The sequence below is a fragment of the Sus scrofa genome, chromosome 12 (assembly GCF_000003025.6).
Source record: "Sus scrofa isolate TJ Tabasco breed Duroc chromosome 12, Sscrofa11.1, whole genome shotgun sequence".
Classification (NCBI taxonomy): domain Eukaryota; kingdom Metazoa; phylum Chordata; class Mammalia; order Artiodactyla; family Suidae; genus Sus; species Sus scrofa.
In genome coordinates this window covers 29063946-29072615 of record NC_010454.4, presented here as the reverse complement: position 1 = coordinate 29072615, position 8670 = coordinate 29063946, and the positions used below count along the sequence as shown (strand labels likewise).

Here is an 8670-nt window from a genome sequence, read left to right as displayed (position 1 = left end):
CATGATATCCATATACCCTGAATTATCAAAGTATTTAAATAAAATAGTTTTTGTTTGGCTTCTGTTAGGGATCTCAGGAAACTCAGTAGTGGTATCAGATTTTATATATTTCTTATTTTGTGGTCCTTGTGTCATGTAGGTGTTTTAAATTAGGATTCCCTACTTACATACATGCCTGGGATTTTAATATTTCTTTCCTCACTCAAAGCTCAGAAAGAAGAAAAATCTTGTAACTTTGCTGAATAATGGATGAATTCTGCTTCGATCATGAGGATAGGTAGTATTGTGGGATTCAGCTTAATCATCAGGAAAATTCTAGTTCCCTGCACAGCTTCTATTCATAGTTGGAGCTTTAGAATCTTTCCTGCTCTAAACATTTTATCAATCCTTGCCTTATCAGCCTTACTTACCATTTAGATTTAATTTCTCTATTTCAAGTACTTCAGTGATTTGTCTTTCTCTGGTCTGACAGCTGTGCATTTTAAATATTATATCAATCACTTGTGTTTGTGTGCGTATGTAGTTGATAGGGTGAACCATTCGAGTACAGTCTGCCATGTTGCCTGAATCTAACTCTTTGTCCTTCATTTTAGATTCAGTTAGGAGTAATAATGGATATAGAGTATGCAAGTACTGGTGAAAAAAATATGCCTCTCTATTTCCAGGTAAACAAATCAAAATATGTACCTTGTTTTAAGTGATTTAATATTATATATATATATATATATATATATATATAATATTTTAAGCATACCTATAGTTACTTTTGGATTATTCAGCTATTCTCAATTCCTGTTTTATTTTTATGTATGAACACTTTCTTAAATAGTATGTTTTCTCATGTGTTCTGTAATGTGTATCTATATATTACACAGCATAAAGACACTTTCTATTCTTGGGTTGATATCTGGAGACATTATTCTAATATCTTGCATGAAGATCAAAAGCTGCTAGAAATGGCATTTTACATTATTACTCTGAAATTGGGAGAAAAGTTGAATTTACTAGAAGAAAAGTAAAATCCATCTAAAGGTGCTTCTAATTGAATTATTTTTTCATTCTCCTGAAAGATTTCCAGCTGCTGTTGTAAAATATTTTTTGAGTTTTAGAATTCCTTCAGCAAACATTCTCACTACAAGGAAAAATCTGAACCTTCTTAAGCCTATGAATGCCTTCCCATTATCTACTAGTTTATGGATGATTTCTCCTGAAGAGAATGACCCTTGGTTAAGCCAACCTCTCAAGAGTCATCATTTGCTGAAAGAACCCTATCACCCTGCTGCTGAAACTTGGTCTCTGTCCACGGGTGGACACAGAAATGTGGAGACAGAGTTTTGGGTGAAGGAGAAAAAAAAAAGCTTTAATTACTCTGCCAAGCAAAGAGGCCACAGCAAGCTAATGTCTACAAGACTCCCCTCACCCCCACTTTGGGGAAGATTTGCATGGAGTTTTATAGAATAAAAGAAAAAAAAAACAAAAAACCCAGGGTTTCAGATAAGGATCAGGATTGAGGCAAACATGCATTCTTCTTTCTTTCAGGGAATCTTAGTTATGAAAGCTGGTATAAGGAGATCTCAGCATGATCCTGGTGGTGGTCTTCTGGGTTATTGCACCTTGACTTTTCTTAGAATAAAAGTACTTGTGTAAAGGGTATATTAATCAGAGATTATAACAAACTAAGGAAGTTCCTGAAAAACATCATGTGTTGATAATCTTTAACTCCAGGCAATTGTACTCAAGGCACCTAATCTTTAGTTTACAGATGCTTGTGTTTATGATGCAATCAAGTGAGGGAGAAGCACAGGGAAAGGACTCCAAGCTATCTAATTTTAAAATATTAATTTCCAAAGGAGAATAAGGATTTTATTTTATGTGAATAAATCATTATGTTTATTCCTTGAGGGGAACAAGGACCTTGTCCCAAGGCTGCATTATTGTTGCTTGACTTTTCCTTCCTTGTCTTTGTATCACCTCCCTTCCTTGATCAGCATTTGTATTAACCTGCTCCTTGGAACTCAGGGAAGGCCTTGGAGGCAAATGAGTCCCATTTCCTAAAATCAAGAAATAGGAGCTACAGAAAGACTTTTGTGCCCAGGAGTCCCACTGGGCCCTGCTCAGATTCAACATTTCTAGTGTCTCAATCAGAACCTGAACTTAACAAACCAGTAACGTGCTTGGGAAGAGAAACTTTCTGATGAGATAAACAAAGATAACCTGATTTATAATTTTGCAAACTTTTAAAATTCTAAATCAGATAATCACTATAGGCTCTTTTATTTTGAATTATCTAATCCTTTTATAAAATAGAATAGTTCAATGGTAAATGTTGAATTGAAATTATACAGAAAAACTTTCAGAGAGCAGAAAACATTGATAAATTCTTGTAATGTATTCTATAGCCCATTGTAATATAAACAAGTTATGCTGTCAAGCTTTAATATAAAATCTGATACCACAAGTTAATACCAAAAAAATCTGGTTCTCAGTTTCTCCTGTCCTTGCTATTAAAGCGGGGAAAGAGTGATGGTGAAGCATTTTCTGCCTTCTGTTTCTTCCAAGATTGAAGCATCTTCAAAGAAATATTTGTGTATATTATTGTATTTCATTATAATTCCTGGAAATAAAATGGGCTCTTTTTTCCACTCTAGAAGTCTATTCACTGAAAAAATAAATGCCATGTCTCTTTGACTTTATTCTCCTTTAAAATAAATTATTCTATATTTGGTTTCTTCTCCAAACTACAGAAGCAGATTAATAATGCAATTATCTTTATTTGTATTTGAATGACTCTGATGACAAACCTCAGAGACATATTGATTTTCCAGCTATTCTGAATAAGTACTCCTCACCAACCTCAAGAAAATAGCCACTGTCTGCCCTAGAAATTTTAACATAGTAGTCTCTTAACAAATAACTGAGGAAGACTGCAATGGTATTCACTGATCTTAGACATCTTTCATTAAAATAAATTTTTACTTTGTTATTCTTCTATTCCTTTCATTTTTTATCAGATTATATACAAACCTCACATTCTCCATCCCATCAAGTTAGACTCATCAAGGTATCTTTGCTTCTCCCTCTCCATTTAGAACTTGCATACTCAAACAAAAGATGAAACTATTTCACTTCAGGTTATAAATATATCTAATAAGTATGCTGACTATATATCATGTAAATGAGGGGCCATTTGAGATTAAATGGGGACATTTAACAATGGGATACTAGGACAAAAGGCATAGAGTGATATTATTCAGGAGAACGGGGCATATGGTCAGGATACCCCCATAAAACTTAATGGGATACTTTAAGGAAAATCAAGTTTAACAGAAAAACAGCTGAAATAAAAAATAATTTCTAGTCACTGAATTTCAAATAGCAAGCAGCATATATGCGATTTTGACAAATAAGGGAGGTTTTCCCTGAACTTCTAAAACAATGTTTCTATTTTCATCTCCAGTTCTTCATCTTTTGATAAACACTCTAAATGTGTATTATATTTAGTAATAGGTATAATAAAAAATTGCATGTATTTTCATAGTGATTCAAATTTTAAAGTAGTATGATAGCTATTATGTTACACTATATAAGGACTCTATTGCCCTTGTGCAGATTAACATTGCTGCTTTTTTTTTTTTTTTTTTGTCTTTTGTTGTTGTTGTTATTGCTATTTCTTGGGCCGCTCCCTCGGCGTTATTGTTGTTGTTGTTGCTATTTCTTGGGCCGCTCCCACGGCACATGGAGGTTCCCAGGCTAGGGGTTGAATCGGAGCTGTAGCCACCGGCCTACGCCAGAGCCACAGCAACGCGGGATCCGAGCCGCGTCTGCAACCTACACCACAGCTCAGGGCAACGCCGGATCGTTAACCCACTGAGCAAGGCCAGGGACTGAACCCGCAACGTCATGGTTCCTAGTTGGATTCGTTAACCACTGTGCCACGACGGGAACTCCTCATTGCTGCTTTTGTAGATGTGAACACTGAGTTAAAAATCAATCCTAGGAGTGCACTATGGGATCCTCATTTTCTCTGGAGTGTTGGGTCACAGGTTCAATCCTTACCTGGCACTGTGGGTTAAGGATAGGGTGTTGCTGCATGCAACTCAGATCTGATCCCTGGCTTGGGAACTCCATATTCAGTGGGGAGGACAAAAAAGGAAAAGAAAAAAAAAAAAAATTAACAAAACAAAACAAAGAAAACCCTCAAGCCTAGGTTGCCATTTTTTTCTCTTTCAGTCATTAAAAAATACTTCTCACCTTCATTTTCTTCCTGTCAAACTCAATGCTAGATATTAAGATGAAGATGATACCTCATTTTCTTTCAAGTTGCTTATTGTCTAATGGAAAGAGATAGGTATTACAGACATGACTCACTTTTTGTATCCAATATACTTTGTATTAAACCATATCAATCTTCTTCCATTCTATCTCCTTATGGCAACTGCCCATATTTTTCAATGGCTTCATATGCAGTTTTTGAAATTTTTTGACATAGCTGAATTATTTTGTTTTAATCCTTTTGTTGTTTCCTGAGAATTTTGGCAAGAAACACTTTATATGAGCCAGAAAAATAAAGAAAAGGAGTTTCTGAATATGATCCTCTCTAGAGAAAGTGTGGTATCATGATTAGTGACTAGTAGACAGGTGAACTATGTATTGATGTGATGTCTCAGGAGTGTGATTCATCAAAAAAAGAATAAAGGCACAAGATGAATACAAATAGCAACCTTAGAAGCCTACAGATCAATACAAAATAAGTTAAATTAGGCCATAAGGAACAAAAATCAGGAGGTTCAGGAGTGAAGAAAACTATTCTCAAGATAATTTCAGAAACTTTAAAAAAAGTGTTGCTATATGGCCTAGCTTGGTTTAAGGACTTTTGCAACTTCAACTTCTTTATATTAATGAACCACAGGAAAGTGTTCAGAATAATCTTGGCCTTTTGTACTCAAAATGAGTACAATTTTGTGATTATTTAGCATCATTGGCATAACCTCAAAGCTTGTTAAAGTGCAGAATCTCAGGACTAACCTCAGGCCTAAATGATTCAGGATCAACAATTTAACAAGATGTCCAGGTGATTCTTAGGTTTATCAAATTTTGGGAAATGTTCTGTGATAGAATTTTTTATATAATTCTCAAACAATATTTTAAGACTTATAAGTTTCCGCAAATACATTCAGTCAAGGTATATATAACACAGCTGCTTGTATTTCCAGACACAACAAAGGAAACTTTTACAATGGCTTACTTTGTCTCAGCAAAATGGATAATTGCCAATCTTCTGTTATGATGTGTGCCAAGTAGATATTACCTCCATTCTACTCAGTATAGATTGCATTTCCTCTTTTAAACATTCATGCCCAGTGGAAGCAACTAATGATATGATTTTCTCATTCGGCTTTGAGAGAGATTTCAGCTATTTTCCTCATATTCTTTGGATTCAGCATGGACAACATATTAACTAGGGCATGTTTTGGAAATACCATATTCTTAAACTTTTAACAAAGGAGGATGTAGCAAATAATCTTTTTTTTTTTTAGTTTGTTTCTTATTTGAGTCAAAAGGATATCCTTTGTGAAACTTGACTGTTACAGTATTTAAGAACATTGCTCAGAGTAAGGTATCTAAGATCAATGATTTCTTAGGATCCTACAGTTTTATGATTTTCCAAAAGCAGTGTGTAAAGGACAAGGTTAAGAAATTAGTGTATGATTTCCTTTTCTATTTTACTCTATGAGCTGTATTTCACTCTATGAATTAAACAAGTTACTTAACATTCCCAAGTTTCCATTTCTCATCTCATGGAGATAATTATCTTGAAAGAGAGATGTCAGATGTAATAAGATAATGTATATAAAATATCTGGCATAATGCTTTGTTCCTGTTTAGCCCTTTATACACATTAGATTTCTTCATTTATTGTCATCTTATTTCTCTGAAGTGATAAAAATGTGGAGGAAAAGATATTGAGCTGTTTATTTTCTTATATCATCTTGGAAAGCACAAACATTCAAAGAAAAGAAATTGCATAAATGGAATGAATATTACATTTTAAACATGATATAATATATTCATACAACAGCCTTAAAATCTTATTACACTGGGATCCCATTATAGTACTATCCTTAAGTTCTGTGCTATGAAAATACCTCCTAATATTTCATTTTTTTTCTTTTTAGACTGCCTCATGGCATATGGAGTTCCTAAGCCAGGGATCAGATCTGAGCTGCAGTTGACCTAGGCCACAGTGGCAGGCAACACCAGATCTTTTACCCACTGTACCCAGCCAGGGATAGAACCTGTGTCCCAGAACTCCCAAGACAGCTCCATTCCCCTTTGCACCACAGTGGGAACTCCCCTAATATGTTATCTTATGAGGACCCAAGACATCCAGATATATTTGTAAGGTAAATGTCATTCATATCCACCTCACCAGCTACTTTGAGTTTCTCTTTCCCAAATGAGAAAGTGGCCCATAGATAGTGGCCCTCTCTCTAGAACATTTCTATACTCGGCCACTATGCCATAGTCATATATCACGCACCAAATTTTATTATTTTCCCATTACCTTTTCTTTGGCAAAATTACTTATATCATGCCCCTCTTATGTAATGTTGCTTTCATTTATAAAAATATGTGATAAAACAAAATAATTCCTATTCCTAAGGTAGATCTTTACCTTTACTTTACCTTAATAGGTATTGGCAAAAGCACAAGAGGGAAGGCATCAAGGGAAGGGATTAGATGGGAAGCTTCTACCTTTCCTTTGGTCACACGTTATTTATATGTAAGGTTTCTTTATATGATCCAATATTTATTGATGTACTATTAAAGTACTTTTGGATTTGTAATAATTCCTCCTGCAGCAAATTATTTCCAGTAGTCATAGCTATCTATTTTTATCAAGTTTTTCTCCATGAAAAATATTATTCTTGATGATTAAAAAGATCTGATCAAATAGTTCAATATTTTTAAGATAATATGATAAAGGGTATAGCAGAAATGATGACTAGAATATGCCTATAAGCTTTGTTCACACTTTAAAAAATCCAGCCTGAGAACTGCCATATGCCATAGGTGCAGCCTTAAAAAGACCAAAAAAAAAAAGAAAAAAGAAAAAAGTAAAAAAAAATTTAAAAATCCAAACAAGACAGGCATTAAACTTTAGAGGGAATCTAAAACCATTTCTGCAAACATTGTAAAGATAAATAAATTTTTCTTACTAAAGACATATCTAAGAATGGCTAAGCAACCAGTTTATCAGCTCTTTATAAGAAATGCTGTTCCTTTGGGAACCATAGCCAAACATGAGGTGGACAGGTTCTGGAATAAGAACATTGGTTCAAACTGTCCTTTGTCTCCCCATATCACTCTCAACAGCTTGTTTCTTCCTATGATACCCATTTCCCACCATGGCACTTGTGTTACCTTGTGTGCAGGGATCTCTATTTTTGGCTTGTTGGCCTTCTTGTTCCCTGAGAACTTTGAATCTCATTTGACTGATGAAGTTCCCATGTTTAGGTCCAGTACTGATCTACACAGACAAATTTGCAATTGTCTTCCTCTTATGTATCACATCTGGAATGGGACTCAACCTCTGATGTGGACCTAGGAATAGACCTGATGATTCCTAGCTATCCCATTCTGCACAGATTGTCTTGGTTCATACCATGTTGTCCTCTGTAGGACTGGCATACATATGAAGAGCCTAAGTTCCCAACATCATCTTCCTACAAATCATTACATTAACCTATGTTCCTGTATGTTGCTGTTATTTTCAACCAGGAAAAAGTTCTGATTTGTTTAGATCCCTTGTGCTTGCAGATCCACTTAGAACTTAACAAAATAGAATACCTTATAGAAATATAGTAGTGGAAAACTGTCCAGTTTTTCCCTTATTTCTGAAGATGAGATGACTGCAAAAACTCTCTTTTCCTGTCCCCAGATTTCAGCCTACTCTAGTCCTGGGAGTCTGCATTTTCTCTCCATATTGGGTCTTGATTTGTGGTAAGGGTCAGCTCGGCTCCTTCTTCCTGATACAGTGGAAACAATGCCAGGCCTGTGGCCGCTGACATGGGGACTGGGAGTGGGGCTTTGGGTGCCACTGCCTGTGGGTTGTGGGCTTAAAGGAAAATTCTGTTCATTGGGAAGATCCCAGGATCTTTAGCACCCACAAGGTAAGACTGAAAGGAGGAGGTGAGGGTGGAGGGGAATTAGCTTGTATTGGCTAGAGCAAGATAAAAAGGGTAAGTTGGCTCTTTGAGCAGGAGCTTTGGGGAGAAGATATATAGCTTTTGATGTAAGGAAGATCTGGAAAATTATTGTTGAATCTATTAATTGTTATTTTTCTTCTTTACATTTTCAGAAAAAAACAAGCCTCATATGTTTTCTAATACAAATTCATGTTACAGCTTTTTCTGAAACTAAATTAAATTCTTATTTTGTAAACAAAAAATTATTCCCTAAAAATCAATATTCTGTCCTTATTATCAGCCTGTTCTTTAATTCTTTTCTTAGTCAAGGAACAAAGAAGTCTTCCAAAACTTCATAAGAAGCTGCTGGTGCCATTGGTTTTGGAAACACATTGGAATGAAATGTCTCTTTTACTATTTATAGAATTTAGGGAAAACCAGTAAGAAAAGGGGCAGCCACAATAATAATTCACTCCTCATT

At 35.1% G+C, this 8670-nt stretch overlaps 1 pseudogene; it reads left to right on the top strand.

The window, feature by feature from the left end:
- On the top strand, window positions 7238-7700 carry LOC110255901 (annotated as a pseudogene).